The following is a 22,166-nucleotide window of genomic DNA, read 5'->3' on the forward strand; positions in this document are numbered from 1 at the left end:
CTAAGAGAAAATGGCTTGGAGCATGCCAGCTTCCCCCAACCTGGCGTGCTTCAGCTGATTTGGATTACAACTCTCCAGGATGACTGTTTTTGTCTAAGAGTCTGGGGAAGGCTAGCATGATTAGAAGGAAAGTGAGTGATAACAGCTGCTAGAGAGTGTGGTAAGAATTTACCTCTATACCACTGGTCCTAGCCCAGGTGACGGAACAATCCTTTAAATAACCACACAACCAAAGAAATACCAAGGTTTGTACATAATCATGTAAAAAAAAAAAGTGATATGAAGTTGTAGAATTTGGAACAGCAATCCTTATCCTATGGTAATCAGAAGTTTTTTGCAAACATCCAACATCTATGTGTATAGCATTTTTTCCTGGCAAAGATGAAAATGTTTCATCTTAGCATTCTTTTGGTGTTTTTCCAGAGTATTTTTTTTAAGTACTTGGGAAACCCACTTTTTATTTCATTTAATATATTTGCTGCCATCAGATAATTGGTAGCTGTTGTAACAAACAGGGAGGTTCCCAGTTCCAAGGGCAATCCTGCAGAGTAGGGTTCCTTTGGGGAACCCATCCTAGTCCTTTCTTTCTGCTACCACCGCCTGCTTATGTGTCACCTAGGGCAAGGACAGGGTTCCCAGTGCCTTACTGTGGTCTCCTCTAGTGCAGGGAAGCAGCCAGATGAATTCTAAGTGCCTGGCTTGACAACTTCATCCACTCTCCCAGGCACTTCAACAGCCAGTAGCATAGCCATAAGCAGTCCTAAGGTATACAGGAGATTAACCAGCCCTGAGTGTGTTCGGAAACCAGTGCAGCTCAGGAATCCAATTAGGCAATTTATTCAAATTGAGTATAGGGGGAAACAGAGGGAGGGGGAGAAATAGCAAGTGTTGCAGCTCAAAATTGACATAAATCACCATATCAAATTATTGATCTAATTAATCCTATGCTTAATCCAGACTAACGTACAAACTTACTTTCAGTGGTCTAGTGATGGCAGCTTCAGGCATCAGTTACAGGTTGTCCGTAGCCCATTTTAAAGGGGTGTTACGTACTAAGCTTGGATCCTAGAACAATAGGCAGGTAGGATCGTAGAATGCAACAACTGATTGGCCTGCAGGAGAAGACCTATCACGCTCCAGGAGGGAAGCAGAATCAGCCAATCAGATGGGACTCATTGTGTAAATAATGTATATAAAGGCCTGAGGTTTGGGGGGAAATTCAATCACTGTTTTACAAGCTGCAATAAAGAGCATGAAATCACTGCAGGACTCAGAGTCAATTTCAAGGGGTTTCTTCCAAATAATCATAAGCATCAGCAGGAAGAGGTTTGACACCCTACTGGGAGCTGGAGAAGATGGCAGACAACCCCTGGGAGCAGGGACGACACCTCCCAGGAGCAGAAGAAGATTGTTATCACTGTTGAAGACTGTTACCAGGATTTCTGTCTCTTGTAGATACATAGGGCCATTTCACAAGGCCACTAAATGTGTGGCCATCAGGGAGCATGGTCAGTGTGTGCATCTGTTGTGGAGATGACCAGTGTGTGCAACCCTGTTGTGGAGTGCAACCCCATGACCCTATCATGTATTTATTCAACATGTGAGAGACTTTATCCATATTATGGGGTTGGGGTGTCACTTAGAGTCCCTGAAGAGCATGGTTCTCTGGTGTCTTGCAAAATGTTTATTAATAAAATATTAGAGGATTTCAATCCATTGACTGATTCCAAAACTAAGTTATGTTCCTACTTTTGAAAGACTGCATTGGGGACAATTCTGAAACACTATATTGAAAAGCACGGGGAATAAATATACTGCTCAGTTATGCTGTCTTTCTCTAGATGGTTAATTTTTGTTTCCCTTTTTAAAAAATGTGGCACACTTGTGTTGTGAAAATAGTTTGGTCCGGAAGGGTTACATTCTTTCTGTAGTAGCTCATGTTGTTTCAGCATGTTATGGAAAATTCTGCTGTGTAGAGAAAGTTACAACCACTCTAATGTTTAAGCATACTGTTTGGTATGCCAGATCATTATGAGCCAAAAGGAAACTGATCTGGCAAATCTGTGTGGGGAGAAATAGCAAGTATGCAGCTCAAAATTGACATAAATCACCATATCAGAATATTGGTCTAATTAATCCTACACTTAATCCAGACTAACATACAAACTAATTTCTCACTGCAGCTCCATAATTCTGAATTGGATTTAAACAAACAAACAAAAACAAAAAACCCAACACCTAAACACATTTGCTCTCTGTCTCTCATTGCTAACCCCCCCCCACAAAAAAACAAGTGGCAACAGCCACAAGTTCATTTTAGATATCTTTGGGAGCAAGTACAGTCTTTGTTATGCCTGGCATCGTAATAGTCTTGTCCATGATTAGAACCCACTAGACAACACAGCAATAAATTGTATTTTTTAGAATGAAAACTAGTAGCACTGGTATATAAAAACATGCATGGTGTGAAGAAAGTGGATAGAGAAGTTTCCCCCACTCTCCCATAATACTAGAACTTGGGGACATCCATTGAAACCAAATGGTGGAAGATTCAAGATGGACAAAAGGAAGTACGATTTCACGTTTCATACCATGCTATGAAATTCATTCCCACAAGAGCTAGTGATGGTCACCAACTTGGGTGGCTGTAAAAGATAAGGCTATCAAGTGTATGTAAGTAAGCCAGCTATGTTCTACAAACATTGTTAGAGGCAGTAAAGTCTCTGAATACCAGCTGCTGGGAATCACAGGTGGGGAAGAGTGCTGCTGTCCTTAAGTCCTGCTTTGGGCTTCCCATAGGCATCTGGTTGGCCACTGAGAGAATAGGCTGCTGGACAAGATTTGCCTGATTCAGAAGGCTCTTGTTGCGTTCCTGCTGGTGGAAGAACGTATCTATATCCATCCATCCATCCATCTATCTATCTATCTATCTATCTATCTATCTATCTATCTATCTATCCCAGTTGTAGACAAACTGCTCTGCTTTTCACATTCTTTTCTATCTGAACTCCCACTTACAAAATTTTACATTGCACAAGTTTGCAACAAACTGCAAACATTTCTCCATGTGCAGTGGGGGAGGAAGGAGGGCTTGCAGGATGTGTGGTATTAACTTCCCTTTGTACACAATTTATTTTCCAGTCGTTGGACCAGCTCCTGACTTAGGACCTTACATGCCAATCTATATTAGAATCCACTATCAATGGCTCTGGGATTTTGGGGCCTCAAGGCAGTCGATCTCGATTGGGGGGTGGGGGGCAGAGGGCAAAACTGTTCTAGCTAGGAGCCTAGCCAGCATAGCAACAAGGGCTCCGCATTCAGAAGCTTGTTAAAAATAGCTCAGGAAAACATTACTATTTATATGTATTAAACAGAATCTTGATTAATATTAACCAAGAAATGAGGGGAAAGAAAACCTACATTCAGTTTAGAGCCAGGAGATTTAGGAGCCCCTTCCTTCCCACAAGGACAAGATTAGTCCCCAAGATTAGCAAGTTGCTTTCCCCACCCTGACAAGAGTAGCCAGGTGGAGAAAGAACAGGGCTCCTGCTCCTTTAATAGTAACATAGAAGAGAGAATTTCAGCAACTATTAAAGGTACAAGAGACATGAAGCCTTTACTCTTTTTTTTTTTACATAGCCACCATATGAGAAGTCTGCTGCTACTGTTCTGTGGCTACAGAAGCAAGAGGAGAGTGAGGGCCAAACTAGATATTTGCATTTTACACTCACATGTTTTAAAAAATGGAAATAGTATCAGTTCTTTTTAAATTAGAATTTCAGAATGCAGGAAAAGGAAGAATTTAGCCCCTTCATACCTTTCCCTGATCCTCATTTAAAACTTTAGGAGGACAAAACCCTGTGTTAGCTAAAGAAGGTGTGTAACCCTGTCTCTTCCTCCATTGTTTAATAAGTGATTGCATACAGGTTATAAAGTATTTTGTGGACCGTAACTGCAATCTGCTCCTATTGTTTTTGTGATATGATCTTTCTGCTAAGCATCGCATTACTTTGAGTGGGGATAGTGTGTTTTACTTTATCACCGACAGTCATGTTTCTCTTTGGAATAGGATTAGGGCATTTGGGTTTGGAATTACTAAAAAACATGGTCCCTTATTATGAATTTTGTTACCTTATAACATTAAAGGCATTTAACTCAAAATAAATACCGGTAATACACCTGCAGTATTTGCTAAGCAACTTTTAAATTTTCAAAACAGGTTAAAGATTTCTACTCCTGAAGAGTAGAAAGTACTGTATTTTTCGCTCTGTAAGACGCACCAGACCACAAGACGCACCTAGTTTTTGGAGGAGGAAAACAAGAAAAAAGATATTCTGAATCTCAGAGGCCAGAACAGCAAGAGGGATCGCTGCGCAGTGAAAGCAGCAATCCCTCTTGCTGTTCTGGCTTCTGGGATAGATGCGCAGCCTTCATTCGCTCCATAAGACTCACACACATTTCCCCTTACTTTTTAGGAGGGAAAAAGTGAGTCTTATAGAGCAAAAAATACGGTAGATTGTACTAACCATAGTTTAGTGGAAAATAGCCCTGCGGTAGAGCACATGTGGAAAGCCCCCAGGCTCAAATTTCCAAACCTTCAGGTCAATGGATGTCAGATGACGTAATAGGGCTAAGAAAGACCTCTGGCAGAAACTCTCAAGAGTGTCAGACAATCTTATTTCACAATACTATGCTGGCGAACCCAGCAGTGTGGGGGGGCAGTGGAGTGGTTTCCCCAAAAAACTTTAATTTCCTAAAAAAAAAGGCCCCAGCTTCATATGTTCAGTCACACATAGGATTGGCTTCAATGCTGCAATTCTAAATGAGTTCACTGGAATATCTCTCCAAGTGAACTCAGTGAGACTTGCATATGAAAAAAGCACATGTAAGAAGGCCAAATTCCTTATCCCCAACCCACCCCTGCTTGTGCCAAGTTTAGAGGGTGGCATTCAACCAAGTTTTACTCAGAGTAGACCCAATGAAATTAATGAACATGACTAAATTAATCTCAATATGTGTAGTCTGAGAAAAGCTTACCTGAATGCTATCCAAAGCTTGAATCACAACATTATTTTTTCCTTGGCCAAAAGGAACTGACTTTGCAAAATGCAATGTGTGTTGCAATTATGTATTTAAGCAAAAATGCATATGTATAATAGTGACATTTGTTCCTTGTGGTTGTGAATTGAGCAACTGGGAGTGAAAGAAAAGAAATAAAGGACTAACAGCACAATCTTATGCATGCCTCTTCAATAGCAAAAGTCATTACAGTACTTCTATTTAGTCACCCAGAAACTGTATTGTAAGGATTTGAGCCTAAGACCACACCAATGGCGGACTTGGGGATCTGAAATTTCAAAGCACAGTCCTGTGCAGCAGCACCGAGGCTCCACACAGTGTGACTGAACCCACTGCACTCCCCTAAATCCATGGGAAAACATGTCACCCCCTGGATGTCGTTGTATTACAGCTCCCATAATCCTTGGCCACTGGCGAAGCTGGCTGGGGCTGATGGGAATCCAACAGTATCTGAACACCACGGGTTTTCCATTTCTACCCTACTGAACATCATGGGACTTTATTTAAAGCACATATTTAAAGTAACACGCTAAATTACTGAATATATCAAACAATAGTACGTACTTCCAAGTTAACATGAGCAGAACTGTGATACATGTATGTTTCTAGGAGTGATCCCACTAAACACGTCTAAGGATTATGCCATAGGCTGTACACCAAGCAGAAATGATCCTGCAAGTGTACCTTTCAAATTTTCCTCATTCAACCCAATGCTGCCTGTTCTCTAAGGCTTGAAATGTATAAACAGGTGGGCTTCACAGAGCTAGGGAAAAAGGAGAAAGGCAGGAGAGAACAAATGTGGGTTGCCTTTTACAATGAGCAGTTTGCTTACACGTGAGAAGAATCTCCCACCTGTTCCATAAGGATCCAGTTGCCATATCAAATTGCTAGATGGAAATGCTTAGATTCACGGCTTCGGTAGTATAAAAAAAAATAGAATGCAAAACAAGGAGAAGCAACCTGTTAGACCAGGTGCCTTGTGGTCTTGTTACAGAATGTTCTGGGAAGAGGGGAGAAGCTTATCTCTTCATTTCCACATATTAATTGCTGTTTCAACACTTCCCATCTTTACTGTGATGCTTTCTACACCAGTGATTAGCACTTCAGAAAGGGTTTAAAGTGGGAAATGATGGTTATCCATCTGCACTAATTTCCCCTTTGTAGTTAGCTATTAATTTATTTACTTTTATAATTATGCCTCCCATCAGGCCAAAGCCACTTGCTAAGTCTTCCTTACCATGCCTTACTAAGACTCTTGTGACATTCTTAATTGAGTGACACATCCCTGCTGGATATGTTAGATCTGTGTATTTGGGTTGTGCTAATGAACTAAGTAGGTTATAATAGTTCTCTGATCAAACCAGGCCTTTTGCATAGTGATGCACAGTACTCTCTAATGGTCTCGGTGAGTAGCTCACTAAAATGAATGGGACCTCTTGCTAAGAACTATTCACTTTGCACCAGATTCTGAACAATTTAGCAGGCTTTTCTTATTTATTCCAATGTTTACATTCACAAACAACTCTTACTGGATCCTTAATGCTTATTTGCCACCGATATTTATTAGTGCAATTCAATCTGCTGTAACAAGTCCAGGAAACAAGCTGTATATCCAACTGTTCCAGGTGGCCTCACTTTCCTAAATAGTATTTTAACAGTAGATCATTCCACTCTGATGAAAGATCTGACTAGGATCATTCATTCCTGAATGTTAACACTATTAGAAGATATTAGAACAAGGTCACATAATAGACACCACAGTGGCATGGGAATTTTTGCACCCACTTTGCTGAAGGCAACATAATAATGGAATTAATTGATGGGAAAGGCTTTGCCCTGTTATAATCCTTTCCTTTCCCTCCTGAGAAGCTCCAAGCACAGAACAGTTCATAGAAAAATAAAAGAACTGTAGAGTTGGAAAGGGACCCCAAGGGCCCAATTCCGTGGTACAGGCATTGGAATCACAGCTTAAGGTACCCACCCAACCCGTGGGATAGCTCAGTCGGTAGAGCATGAGACTCTTAATCTCAGGGTCATGGATTCAGGCCCCACATTGGACAAAAGATTCCTGCAATGCAGGGGTTGGATTAGATGACCCTTGTGGTACCTTCCAACTCTACAATTCTGTGACTTAACCTCTATTTATAAACCTCCAGTGAAGGAGAATTCCACCACCTTCCAAGGGAATCTGTTCCACTGTCCAACAGCTCTTACCATCAAAAAGTTTTCCCTAATGTTTGGTCTGAATCTCTTTTCTTGTAATTTGAATTCATCGTTTTGGATCCCATGCTCTGGATCAACAGAAAACAAGTTTGCTCCCTCTTCCATGTGACAGCCCTTTAGATATTTCAAGATGACTATCATATCACCTCTTAGTCCTCTCTACTCCAGGCTAAACATACCCAACTCCTTTGTGAGTGGGACACAGTGAAGGAGGTGACCTTGAAAGTATGAAGTGCTGAGTATTGTCCTAGCACAACGAGGTGGGGGTGGGGATTGGCGTTGTATTTGTAAACCCTAAAAAAAAAAACTTTGTAGGAATGAAAATAATGATAACAAACTAAGCATGGGGAGGTGTGGGGATATATATACCAACTCAGGGAAATATATGTTGGTTGTTTGCCTACCTGAAAATAAACTTGCAATACCAGTTTTTAAAAAGTTAATTCTGGGAGTATGAATTTTCTTGTAAGCCAAGCCCAGTAAATGTTGGTCTGAAGCTGCATGCTCTTTCCAGAATTCTTGTTTTGAAAACAAAGAAGCATAAATGGTCTGCAGTGGGTTGTTGTTTTCATTTCTAATGGTTAAAAAAAACACACCTTAGGAGCTATTTTCTGACTTAGTGGATATTTACCGAGCTTCCTGCCAGCCTATAAATGTACGCACATGAACATGGTTACTCATTAGCTTTCTTTAGAAAATGAGGGGTAATAATCACTTGGCAAACTAGTTACAGTTTGCTATGTTTTAAATGAGCAGGAATAACAAAGGAATTGTTAAGGGATTTTCTTAGTCATGTTGAGAGCTTTTTTTCTAGAAAGGTCTAATACTATATGAATTTTTAAAGTATTACTTTATTTACCACAAACTTATGTAAATCTCCCATTGGGCAAGAACCTGGATGGATCAAGCCCTGTTAAGAGAAGGGGTGTTGGTGGTAGGAAGTGGTTTATGGGCATAAAAGCAGGGTGATGAAATATCCCAGTGTTTGGCCTCTGTGCTGCACAACAACAGGGAAGCTTTAGATACCACAGCTTGGACCTAAAGAAGGGCAACTTCCCTCCTTTCAGTAGCAGCTTCTTGGACTCCCAAAGATCCATGTCCTGGGACCACAGTGTGTGCGCACAGAAGCATGCAACTTACTCACTGTATTACAATGCATGCATGCACACACAAACACTTTTCTCTGGATCCAAGTCAGATGTGACAGGATATTTCTCCAAAAAATGCACTGTGACTGCCATTTAGATCATTCCAAACAGAATGACCAGAAAATTGTCCCCAGACCTGCCAGAATACCTTCTGAGAGTTATTTGCTGTATATATAAGATCACATCCCTCTTCTCTCATATAGATTTTTAGAAGTAAATGTGGATTAGAGTCTGTTCTGCACTCATAACAACGCATTGAAAGGCTGGGTGTGGGGGCAGAATCAACTGCTGTATCACTTGTTAACTACCTGCAAGTCCACTTCACACATTAATAGTATTCTGGCACAAGACAAGTCCTGCATGCATGTGAACTGCTGTGTTTATATATGCATGTAGGATCATCATATATTACACTTTAGTCAGAGGAATTACAACATAGAAATGGGTTGTGTTTTCGAGATTTGAAACCCTGGCTGAGAACAAGATATAGTAGGGAATTGTTATGTTTATGACCCAGTGTGCAATATGTGATCTGGATTTATGCATTTCGAAGTAGATAGATTGGAATCTTTGGTTTCTATGGCTCTATAGTTGTGGGTGTTTTGGCAGTTGGAGCAGCTAGCTTATTAGAGGCCCTCCCTGGTTAATAGTGTCTGTGGAAAGCTCAGTGTAGTACTGGAGCACTCACACATTCACCCTTCGTCCCATCAAAGGAATGTAAGAAAATCTGGTCTGTTGGATCATCGCTTTCATCTTGTGCAGTATCTAAGTTTCCAAAAGTGTGGTTCCTCCCCACTGTGTATTCAGAGGAATGCTGGTATAAGTGCTGGTTTATTTAGTGCTCATATGACTGAAAGCTGGGGTGAAACTAAGCTTTATTTCACCTGGGTCAAAGACCCAGTCTGGCACCCCACATGCACATTTGCGTACACACACACACACACACACACACACACACAGTCTGGGATCCCCTCTGGAGGCTTCACCTGGGGCTAAAAACTTGGCTAGCACACTCCCCCCACACTGAAAGTAAGTCATTTTTAAACATATTCTCTAATCCCCATTTAAAGGGAATCTCCAAATATCCATCTGCCATTTTTTGTGTGTTTTGAGAGATCTGCTGCTGCCGCAAGTCTCAGAGAAGACTGGGATGTTTGTTGGACTTGTGATTCCTATTGAGCTCTACAGGCATAATGTTATTTAAATTATGATCAAAGCTGATAGTTTTCAGAAATGGGTGTATATCAGAGCCCTGGTCTTCTTCAAAAGGAAGCAGCTTGTGAACATACTATGGTGAGAGGGGGAAAAAGCCAATTTCTCAAAAGGCCTATTTTTTTTTTAAGGAATGACAGTCATTCACTTCAGAGCAGAAAGCATTACATGAACGATGCTTCAGAAGTAAGGATGTCAGATAAAATTGCAAAAGTAAGGGATCTTGCATGGAGATGAGCTAAAGTGGAGAGGTTCCAAATCAGGGATTTCTCTGAAAATCAGAGACCTCTGACAGCTTGTTTTGCTGAAAACAAGGTCTCAGGCTAGCTAATTCCTGGCACTATCTTTGCATGTTTGCAATAGGTTAGTAATTTAGCTTCTCTGTCCTTCAGCCCTTCCTCTCTGAAAAGCATTCATGTGTAAAAAGCCTCTGTTGGGTAAAGAAAAAAAAATCTTACCTCTTAGTCAGATAATTTAACTGGGATGGTGAAAAGCTGACTGAGAGGAAAGACCTGGTAGGGCAAAGTGAGGCATGCCACGTAGTAAGCCTCTTAATATCACTGCTGAATTTGTCATCATTGCAACCTCTTCTTGTGAAAGGCTGCTCCTGGTTTTAGCAGGGCAATAAGCTGATGAAGGCAGGGCTGACGTGCCATGCCATGCCCAAGAAGAGCCCGCTGGATCCGGCCAATGGCCCATCTGGTTCAGCATCCTGTTCTCACAGTGGCCAACCAGATGTCTATGGGAAACTTGTAAGAAGGACCTCAGCACAAGAGCTCTCTCCCCTCCTGTGGTTTCCAGAAACTGGTATTCAAAAGCATTACTGCCTCCAGCTGTGGAGGCAGAACATAGCCATCATGGTTAGCAGCCATTGATAGCCTTAAGAATTTGTCTTTAAAAGTTGTCCAAGTTGGTGGCCATCACTGCCTCCTATAGCTTAATTATGTGGAGGTAGGGATGGGTGTCTGAAAAGCGCAGCAATGCTTTTTAAAGTTTTGATCCAAACCGGGAGATGGCGGGAGACGTTAGGGCTCTGCTTCAGGCAGTCCCAGTGTGATTTGTCAGCAGGCACCACCCTCATTGTCCATTCACTGCCTGGTAAATACCTTGTTCATTTTGTTAAACTTTGTAGGATGCATACACACCATACAGATAAAGCACACCCACCCAAGAATCCTGGGAACTGTGGTTTGTTAAGAACACTGGAAATTATAATTCAGTGAGGGATAAACTACAATTCCCAGAATCCTTGGGGGAAAACCTAAGATATAAATCTATTATTATTATTAATTTTGTTTATTGCCCTTCATCTGATATGTACTATGTATGATATGTAAACAGTACAGCCATAAATGCAACTTAAATATTGCAGTTTGTTTTATACTTTTATGACATTGTGGTTTTTTGTCTATTATTTTTATTTACATTTTAATTGTGCTATTCCTCTTGTAAACTGCCCTTTGGGATGATATAGAAAAAAACACCATGTCTGTTTGGGCTTGCAGTAGGGAACACAGAGTAAGTGGTCAACATGGGCCCCAAAAGAAACATGGTGTTTAGCACAGAACCTAGAGTGGAAGATATTAGTAGCAATGGCTATGAGCAATGAAGACTCTGCCCTTGTTTATAGCACCCAGGTGCCTGAGACTAGCTCTAGTAAATACCTGGTAATTAACTTTTCTGTCTTATTCATCCATATAAGAACAGCGCATACATTTAAACTGAACAAAGAACACATTCCAGCCTACTGTTTTACCTTTGCTTATGCTCCAAAAGGAACAAGAGGTATGATGAATTTGTATGTTTTAGTGTATCTGTTTATCAGTTCCAGGCATATTTTGTTGTAGGCCCTTGTATGATATATTTATGTACCCCAATCTAGTTTGATTATGCACCAGTATCTAGTTATGCAGATGAAACGTGATTATGAGATTAAGAAATATATATAAATACAAATACCTGTCTTCAGAATGTAGGTGCATGTTTATATGGGATATTAATAAACATGGCCAAGTTATATTTAAGTCCCACAACAATTGGTAGACAAATCCAAATCCTATCTGAGCATGGAGGAGTGGTGTAGCCACCACTGCACCTTTGGCACTATAGCTCATGCTGCCGGGGACCTGGGCAGAGGGAGATCTCTGACCCTTCTCACACACACACACACACACACACACACACACACACACACACACACACTACCAGTGCAACTGATGGGTTTGGACTGCACCCTGATTTTTTAAAAACACCAATAATTTCAAACATTTTCAAAGTTTAAGACTTGCCATGTTTCTATCAGCGAATGAGTAACAACCAACCAACATTTTTGTATAACTGCTGCTTACAAGAAAATTAATATATGATAATTTTAAATTTCTCAGTTTGGTGGGCTTCCCAGAGTAAGCGGGTCCTCATGTACTGCACAGCCTGTGTGCCACTGACATGACTGGGAACCGAACTTTCTAGCTTTCTTTTTGGTACCACTGAGTGGCCAATTCCTTCTTCTAAACTTCATCATGGACTACAAACTAGTCAACAAGGATACTCTCTAGCTGCAGAACTAGTGAACTTAATAGAACTTGAATAAATATTTCCAGTGCAAATGGAAGCTTGAACAACTTTCAGCCCACAGGGTATAGAACTAGTGTAACATTGGGGCTATGCACACATCAGTGGCTTAGGATGCAGTGAGGTTGATTTTTCTGTGTTTCAGTTCATATTCTTACATTGCTGCACACAGTTGAGAGGGAGTGGGGATGTCTTCACCTGATTTGTTTCCTTGCTGATCTCCTGTTTGCTGAAGCTGCTATCTGCCCATGTGTCGTCCGCTGTCTTAAATGTACCCACCTTAGCTTACCTTTTTGAACAAGTTGGAAGTTGGTTTGAGGGGTAGTGCATCAATCAGCAGCAGTTTCTCAAGAAACTACAGGATAAATATGGATTGCTGCTCAAGTCAAGTGTACTCAGCTTCAAACACCAGCGGTGGGAATACACTGGAGCCAAAGTAAATGAAAATGGGCGTAGCCAAGGGGGGGGGAATCACCTGCCCCCCCAATCAAGTAAAACAATATAAGTACTTTTCTAATTAACCAATCAGGTTGGTTCTGCCTCCCCTAACAAAAGTCCTGGCCCCCCTTAACCAAGTCCTGTACCCCCAACAAAATCCTGGCTACGCCCATGTATATGGCCCACAAGAACCATTTGCAAATGCAAAGTGGGGACAGTGTAAGATTCAAGTTTACTGCACACTTGGGAATGCACAAATGTGCATGGCGCTTGGCCAGAGTGTGCTTTTCAGGCTTTGTGGTGCAATTCTAGATACCCTTACATCCGTGGTTCCCAACAGAGGGGCAATTTGATTTTGAAGGGGGGCAACTGAGTTATTAAGAGTTAATGGCTTCCTCCACGTGAATAGGTGGGGGGCACCAGGATTTTAGAAATGCTTAGGTGGGGCATGGTCAAAAAAAGGTTGGGAACCACTGCCTTAGATGGAAGTAAGCCCTACTGAGGTTAGTGGGGTTTTTCTTTCTTCTACCTAAAGGCGCCCAGCGAGTTAGTCAGGCTACAGGTGTCTGGCCAGAAGACGACGCCCGGTGATCTGCATGTAACGGCGCTTCCTCCCCATTTTTATTTCGTTGCCCTGCTCCTCGGCGCTGTCGCTCGCCTACAGAGGTGCTGCTCTGCGAGAGGCCGCCGAGCAGCAGGGCCTCTGCCAACGCAAGGCGAAGGACGCGCGCTCCTTTCCCAGAGAAAGAGGCGGGTTTAGAGGTCTGATTTCCAGCCAGGAGGCCGGCAGAAACCAGCCGGTGGCGCTGCAGCTGCGGAAGAGGGCGGCCCGCCTATTCTCGTCAGGAGGGCCCCGCAGGCTGGAAACGGAACAGAGACATGTCGGAGCGGGGCTGAGGCTTCCTCACAGCCTCAGGAGCAAAGGGGGCGGCAGCAGCAGCGGCGGCGGCGGGACAACGACGGAGGCAGCTGCGCCCGCTGCCCCTAGGCCCCGCAACCGGAGCAGCAGCGGGGAGAGCCGCCGAAGTGGGCGGCGGCGGAGGAAGCGGCGGGTGCAGGAGTGGCGGCGGCGGCGGAGGCAGCAGGCTGGATCCCTCCCCGGGAAGATGAGGCGGAGGCCCGGGGAGCTGAGCGGGCTGAGCTGGGGCGCGTTCCTCTCAGCCGCCAGGACAAGATGGCAGCGGCCGAGGAGGCGGCGGCAACAGCAGCAGCAGCAGCCGCAGCCAGAGGCTGAGCCCGGCCTGGGAGGCGCCTCCTGGTAGTAGCGCTCTGGTCATGCCGAGGGCTGCTGCGGTGGCGGCGGCGGCGGCGGCGGGGACTGTAGCGCTGCCGGATCTGTGAAGGTGAGAGGCTGGGAGGAGGCGAGCGAGTGACCGAGCGACCCTTCTTCCCCGCTGAGCGGGCAGAGCCAAGCTGAAACGCCCCCCCCGTCCCCTCCCCTGCCCGCCACTATGTTTTGGGAGTTGTTGTGAACAAAAACCGAGGGGGCTGAACAAGGTAACCAAATAAAAAAAAATTTCAATCCCCCCCTTTTGGGTAAAAAGATCTCTCCACCTCCGAACTGGCAGTGGATCCCCGTCCCCCTACACACCCCTGGCTTCGACCTAAGGAGCTGGGGGCGCCCCGATCTTGGGCTGTAGGGCGAATCCTGTAGGATCGGTCCGGGAAAGTGAGGCAGGTCAGGTTTTCTCGCCGTCAGTTGCCCCTTTTCCGGAACCAGGATTTGTTTGGGAGGCTTTACCACCCTCCTCCCCTCCAAAAAGGGGGAAAGGAAGGCAGGTTTTCTCGGAAGTAGATCCCTTTTGGGACTTCCGAAGAATTGTGCGTGGATTGCAAGTGCCAAGGGGACTGGCTGTACATCCCGAGTTTTATTTAAAGCTAGACGTTGAGTTAGGGCTATCTAGGAGCCTCTCTAGTTCCCTACCGGATCTGAGAGCTGGGATAGAAGAAATGGTACGAGAATACCCGCGAGCATGTGCAGAGTTCTGTTTATATTGTACACCCGCACCCGGTCCCCGTGATTCTGGGACTAAGAGGACTGGTTGCAAGGTAAGGGCATGATTTCCAAAACAGGGCTGAGTCCTGGCGCACTTCTTTTTACAAGTCAACTGCTGCCTGACATAGGGGCTTAACCGTCGCACATCTTCTTGCTCCATCGGATGAAGCTGGTGACTCAGTAAAAAAAAAAAAGGCTTTTAAATGCTGAAGACGGAGCCACATTTTCTAAAACAAAAACAAAACCCACATTTCCTCTGTTGCCTTTTTTCCAGTATAAATTGACGAAGTCGAATTAAGAAGATAGTGAGGCTTGCTGCCACTAACAGCTCTGAGAGCCAACAGATTAGTACTGTACTGTATATAAATAGTTCAGCTCCATTTCGTAGTATCGCTCCCATTCTTGCTTTCTGTGGCGGTCTTTTCCTTTGGCAACCAGAATTTTCTCTTTTGTGTGTCTCCCACCCGTTTGCACTTTTGCTAGATAAGCCTGTTCGGGCCTCTGTAAAACTAACCTTTAGGATCTCTGGATATGAAAGAAGAAATGTGACACGACTGCTCCGCTTGCAACTTGCTAGGGCAGCAGGAAGGCGTGGTCGCAAGCTACTCTAGTTACAAGGGATTATTGCTTTCCTTTGGGACTCAGGGGTAATTTGCAACTGTAGTTTTGGGAAAGTAATGTCTATTTCCATGTCAGAGAGGGGAAACGCCAACTTAAAATGGTACGTGAAGTGAACATTTGATACTGGCAGTAATTCAGAGCTACAGGGGCTTAAAGTTGATGTAGAATTTAAAACTAATAATCACTTAGTCTTTGATTTCTTTTAAGTGAAATGCTGGTTTTTGTATTTTGTTTTCCCCCTTCATATTCTGATATAGTTTATTCACTGTAAAACGAAGTACTGTGAAATGATACTGTTTACTTTATCTAGCATTTTAGTTTGTCGTTTTTTGTTGCTTGGTGACAAGCTTAGATACTGATTTGAACAAGAACCGTGTGTAGTCAAGGTTTATTGATTTTTAGATTTTAAATAACTTGATTAAATAAACATTAAACTTTGATATCTGTTACAGGATTCCAGTGCTTTTAGTACAGCAGCTTTATACCCAAACACTTGTTTGGATAACTAACAACTTGTCACATTTTCAACAAGATTTAGGGGGCAATCCTAATCATGTCTACTCAGAAGTAAGTCCTGTTGAATTCAGTGGGACTTACTCCCAAGTAAGTGGGGCTAGGATTTCACTCCAATGTACTATGACATTTACATTATTTTTCTCATTCTATAAACATATTCATCTAAATTTATCTTTGAATAGAGATTTTGTGCATGTTTTGTAGGCTTAAAATGTTGAGTTCTCTTGGCCAGAGATATTGGTGTCTTATTCTCGTGTGCCTTGTGAAACCAGATACTTGGATATGCATGTAGCTAATTTTGTAAATGCACTTATTTTAAGCCATGACTATGCACTAAGTGCTATATAAAGTGTACTGTTAATCATTGGCTCTTTGTTTTGTGGTGTTCACATCTATTCCTTTTCTAAATTAACAAATCAAGAACAATGATTTTTGGCATTCCCTGTGTACTTTACTTGATAGTTGTTGGATTCTTGTATGACACTAAATAGGCTATTGGAATCTTATTTTTGTGGAAATAAAAACTTGACATCTGTGTATAGCCCTTCTTAGAAAACTAATTAAAAAGTCACGATGCTCTTTTCTTCCTCATAGTAGGGCAGTTATGATGCTGAGTATAGTACTGTATTAACTGAAACTACTCAAGCTATAATAAGGCTCATTGTTTGTTTGAATTTTAGTTTCATACGCGTGGCAAGGAGTAAAGATGTTCTGACAGCTTTTAGAAGTTTGGCTTGTTGGAGACCTTTTGTAAATGCAGTGTTAACATCAGGCTATTTCTTCTGTAGTGCTAAAGTGCCTAATATTAATAAGCGTGTCATTGCGCACACAGATTAAGAAGCACGTAACTAGGTCATGGCTCTAGTATAGAGTTTGTTAATGAGCCAAGCTCTCTTAAAAGGTAATGATTCCATGGAAAAAATATTACATTGGTCACACATAGCTGACCTACTCGAGCTTATTATTATTATGGGTAACTATACATGAACTATATAGCCTATAAATAAGAACTCTAGCCTATATTGTTTGACTTAGAAAAACAGTACAACCCTGTACCTGTCTACTCAGAAATCAGTTCAGTGAGGCTTACTCCCACATAAGTGGGTATAGGCTTGCAACCTAATAATTATTTGTAATGTTTGGAAGCTTCTCAAACTCTAATAATATTTTTGTTGATGTAAGTATTAGTGGACAATCTTATCTTTTCATAGTTCAAAAAGTTTTTGTATGCGAACTAATGACATACATAAGGACGGTAATAATAATAACAATAATTTTATTATTTATACCCCGCCCATCTGGCTGGGTTTCCCCAGCCACTCTGGGCGGTTTACAACAGTAAGTGGTTGAGAGGTCAGAGGGTGGTATCTGATTAAGTTGTACTTCAGAGTGGGCACATTGAAATGCGTAGACTTAAGTATGATGTTGTCTGGGGTGGGGAGCCTCTGGCCTGGGAACTGTATGCTGTCCTCCAGCCCTTGCAGGCATCCCTAGGCTATGTTCTTTTGTTGGGCCACACCCCCCATTGGCCCTGCTTCTTGCCATCCTCAAGTGCTTTTGCCTGCCTGTCTGAAATGTGATAATGCCTCTTGCTTGTGTAAATGGGAAGGTGAGGGTGCACATATAGAAATCTCTTATTTTGTGTAGCTAGAATGTGTAGCCCAATGTACAAAAGGAAGAGTTGTACCTGCTGCTTTGCATATTTTTGCCTCTGGGCTTCCCCATTACTGATATGCTTCCCCCAGAGACTGAAAAAGGTTCCCCACTGCTGACCAACCCCCTTTCAATAAGACTGACTTCTGAGCAAACATAGTTGAAGTTGGGCTGCTAAGTGGTTACTTTCCAGAATGCTTAGTAGATAGGAAATTCTGAAACAAATTTTACATTTAACTTGGCTGAATTTGATGAAGTGAAAGTCATACATAGGCATTTGCTTGGATTTGAGGAAGGCTGAGAAAAAAACTATTTCAGTTACTTGTCCTTGTCATTTAAGACGTGGGTGGCACTGTGGGTTAAATCACAGAGCCTAGGACTTGTCGATCAGAAGGTCGGCGGTTCGAATCCCCGTGACGGGGTGAGCTCCCATTGCTCGGTCCCTGCTCCTGCCAACCTAGCAGTTTGAAAGCACGTCAAAATGCAAGTAGATAAATAGGTACCGCTCCGGCGGAAGGTAAACGGCGTTTCCGTGCGCTGCTCTGCTTCACCAGAAGCGGCTTAGTTATGCTGGCCACATGACCCAGAAGCTGTACGCCAGCTCCCTTGGGCTATAGAGCGAGATGAGCGCCGCAACCCCAGAGTCAGCCATGACTGGACCTAATGGTCAGGGGTCCCCTTTACCTTTAATGCTCTATAACTTTTCGTAATTCCGTGACAATCATTCATTTACTCTCCTCCCCCTCCCACAAACCATATGTCAAATACTTTAAGTAGGGGCCACAAAAACACCCCTGGACTAAACTAATATGTTGAGTGGCATCCTAGTTGTCAACCCAGAGGCAACGATGTGTAAAGAGATCAAGGTGATTTAAATTCCCAAGAAAAAAAAGGTTGGTTTAAATAACTGATGTAAAACAAGTGTTCAGTATTTTAATTTGTATTTCCTGAACAAGCCTACATATAGTAGTATAGCAACCAATAAATTGTAACTACGGTAAATAGCTCCCTTAAACTTACTTTGAAGACTAATCCAAAACTCTGACCATGAAGTCCACATCCATTTTTGTGCTACAGGATCTGTTTGCTTAGACCGGGGGGGGGGGGGAGAGGGGTTTGTTGTGATTTAAGGGTGTCTTTTTGGCCCTTTTTTTTTTTTGCACATGTAAGAACACTAAGCAAGTTCCTATACTTGAATGCTAAGTGCCCAGAACTTTTCTTATTTATTTTATTTTATTTATAAACCTGTCCACCACATTGATCCCAGGACAGATTACAACTAAATGCAGACTTGAAACAAGCAGGCTAGCACCACGTAAAAATATCTTTGAAAGATTTCAAATATTTCTTTGTGTTTTCTTTAACGTCAGAGCAGGCTGGTGCAGGCTGCTTGGGGAGGAAGAATAGATAGGAAAGGCTGCTTAAGCCCTTTTGCCTATTATAACTTTTTGAACTACTATTTGTATTGCAGAAGTTCTTAGCCTGCCAGCCTTTCCTCCTGCACGTGAAGGTTCGTTCCATGAGAGCCTGGAAAGGAAATAAATATATAAATGTTATTGTTTACACAAGTTCCTTTGCCAGTTGCCTGGAAGCAGATCTTATTTACCAGTGGCGGCTTTTTAGAAGCCTGTTATGCTTTCTTTCTGTCCCTTGTCTCATAATATCAGGTACTGCTACTTGTTTTGTCTCCAGTATTTTCCTCCCGTATAAATTAAGACACGATTATGTCACTCCCTAATTACCTTCTCACCGTCAAGTCGAGAAGTGCTGTTGTTTTCCACGTTACAGTTCAGTGCAATGTTTCTGGTTAATGGTACTTAAAATAGCACTGACTAGTTGTGCCTGGCATCATGCCCTTGATGTCTTCAGTTTTCATAACAGTTTCAGTTCGGGTATGATTTTGAATAATTTGTTGGGTTTTGACCCTCCGTTTACCAGGAAGTTGTAATGTGTGTTAGAATAAATCTGTAAAGATTAAAAAAACCCCACCAAAAGTATAGCTGCACAGATGCTTTGGGCGGGGGGGGGGGGTGGCGGCAGTCTGAGTATGAGCCATATGTTGGCAATTGCTTGCACTTTGTAACTTTGCTTCTCAATCGCTGTTGCATTTAATCTATTTTGATAAGGGAACCTGTTACTGGAATGCTCCTGAAATACAAGATTGAGCTATGAGAATCCTAAAGTTGATCAGTGCAAGCACCAGCTGTACAAGCATTCTACTTTTATTTTAAGTCTTCAGCTATTTTAAAAGTATAAAGTTGGATGGTGCTTTTGCTGTCACTTTTTACCAAACTGAAAGATCTTTCCGAAATTTACCAGATAAGTTTTTGTTTTGGCACAAACCCCTGTTAGTAAAAAGTAGTTCCCTGAATACTTGCAGTTCTGTTTAGTTGGCGTACTCTACAATTGTTACATGGAAATGATTTTGGAATAGAAAAGATTGTCTTTTTGGGGGGTTGGAGGGGGGGAAGTATCCTTCATGTCACTCTCCTCTCGTCACTTGGTCTAGAAGCAGCTGCTAGGCTTGCCTCTATATTCATTGCAGCATTATGACATTGTAGTGAGTTGCTATAAAAATCAGGCAGAGGTCTTAACAGAGGCATAACATGTGACACTATCACCTGTGAGTACTGTGTGTAATTATGTAGTGTTTTACATCAAGCTTCCATTAATGTGGGATTATAGCTTGGCTCTGTGGTGCAACCTTAACTGATCCTCTTGATGAGTCCCTCCATCTTCTGGAGCAGTTCAAAATGCCTTCCAGCTAGTAACCGTTGGTTCTGATTATTCAATCTACTTAATGTGTGCCTTTGGGCAAGACAGACTTGGAAAAATTAGGGAAATATGCTCTCAGTTGCTAAAACATTAGGGTGTGTCAGAAAAGTTGTGAAATCTTTCAAATAAAGTGGGTTTCTATAAGAAAGGTGTTGTAAAAAATGTTTTTAGTAAATAAAGCTTGGGGTGGTTCTAGAGCAGGGTGGCACAACTTTTCATACCAAGTGGGCCGCAAGAGTACTTTGACATGGAAGCCACGGGCTGCATAGTGCCTTGTTGCATGGGAAGGGGAACAGGAGGCCAAATTTGACATGTTCGCCCCAGCCCTCATGCTGCCTTCCCAAAGCTGAGTAAGCTGGGCTTTGGGAAGGAGGTACAAGGCTCCGGCAGGGTCCTAGAGTACTCCTTTTTTCCTTCCCAAAGTTGGGAAAGCATTAACTAGACTTTGGGAAGGAAGCTGGAGGACTCATGAACACTGTCAGAGCCCTCATGCCTCCTTCCCGAAGCCCAGCACTTCGCTAACCTGGCTTTGGGAAGGCAGTGCAAGGGCTACGGGGAGGGGAGAGGCATAAAAAGTTGTCAAGGGCCATATGTGGCCCCTGGGACATGTGTTGGACCGCCCTGCTCTAGAGGAAAGATTAAATGGCCTCGGTCCAGTATACCTGAAGGAGCGTCTCCACCCCCATCATTCTGCCCGGACGCTGAGGTCCAGCGCCGAGGGCCTTCTGGCGGTTCCCTCATTGCGAGAAGCAAAGCTACAGGGAACCAGGCAGAGGGCCTTCTCGGTAGTGGCGCCCACCCTGTGGAACGCCCTTCCAGCAGATGTCAAAGTGATAAATAACTACCTGACATTCAAGAGACATCTTAAGGCAGCCCTGTTCAGGGAAGTTTTTAACATGTGATATTTTATTGTATTTTTGGTTTTTATGGAAGCCGCCCAGAGTGGCTGGGGAGGCCCAGCCAGATGGGCGGGGTATAAATAATAAATTATTATTATTATTATTATTATTAATGTCTGCATTGACTTGATGATCCTTAACCAATGTTAGAAACTGAGATACGAAAGCTGGGAGCTAAATGGCACCTTAAACTTAGGTTATGGGCACAACAACGGAATGTCTAGGTGCACTTTTTTATAACAAGAATACAAAGCTGAAAATGAATGAACTGCAGCTAAAATATTATGTTCATTTTTCACATGTTCTAGTCCTTCCCCTGCTCACCTCCTTAATATTCTTAAGACAGTTTTTTCTCCAGTCTTCAGAGAGTAGCTGGAAGTGGGGAGGCAGAAAAAAAGCCCTCCTTTCCTTCCACTCTGCAGTTTTAATCTGAAATCTTAGGCACGGTACTGCGTCCAGAGCTCAGAAAGTACTCACACTAACAAAATTCCCTGTTGCAAAATGCACCTAGAACAATGAGAGTTTTGGACACTGTCCTTAACGTGTGCATTAATATTTTAATATACAGGGTTGGCATTATGTTGTATTTTGAAAGGATGCACTGTTGAGATACTCCATTTTATTTTGACTTTATTGGCAAAACAAGTTCTTGAATTTTCATAGATGTACTACAAGCACAGTTATTTGCATGAAGAAATACTTCCTGCTTGTTGACTTGCACAATGGAGTAGAAATGTTTGTGTGTATTATGTGTTTAATGACATGCAATTCAACATGTGTTGCTTGGAATTTATCTGCTTTAGCATGCCTTGAATTTCATTCCCTGCAGCAAAAGTGAAGGCAGGTATAACAGGCCTAGACTGGAGCAGGTCTCTGAAGAATCCTGTTGTTGTTTTTTCTTGCTCAACTGTAGAAAATTAATTTTGTTAACAGGCATGTCTCTTCTTTTCTTCTGTTCACAGTATATCTACAAAAATAAAGATTAGATGGACAAGTTAGTTTGCTTTTCTGAACTTATTTTAAAAACTCTAAAAG

General features: G+C 42.5%; 1 protein-coding gene across 6 annotated transcripts in view; it reads left to right on the plus strand.

Annotated features, from left to right (window-relative positions):
• Positions 1–13,450: 13,450 nt before the first annotated feature.
• The window catches only part of HIPK3 (homeodomain interacting protein kinase 3), a 64,054-nt gene continuing 55,338 nt past the window's right edge, over positions 13,451–22,166 (plus strand). Inside the window, exon 1 of one of the 6 annotated variants that reach the window (XM_028730435.2) lies at positions 13,451–14,014. The gene's annotated coding sequence lies outside the window, so the exon portion shown is untranslated. The other 5 variants (XM_077930122.1, XM_028730463.2, XM_028730445.2 and 2 more) reach the window with 5 other exon arrangements.

Source organism: Podarcis muralis, chromosome 1 (genome assembly GCF_964188315.1).
Source record: "Podarcis muralis chromosome 1, rPodMur119.hap1.1, whole genome shotgun sequence".
In the NCBI taxonomy this organism is placed as follows: domain Eukaryota; kingdom Metazoa; phylum Chordata; class Lepidosauria; order Squamata; family Lacertidae; genus Podarcis; species Podarcis muralis.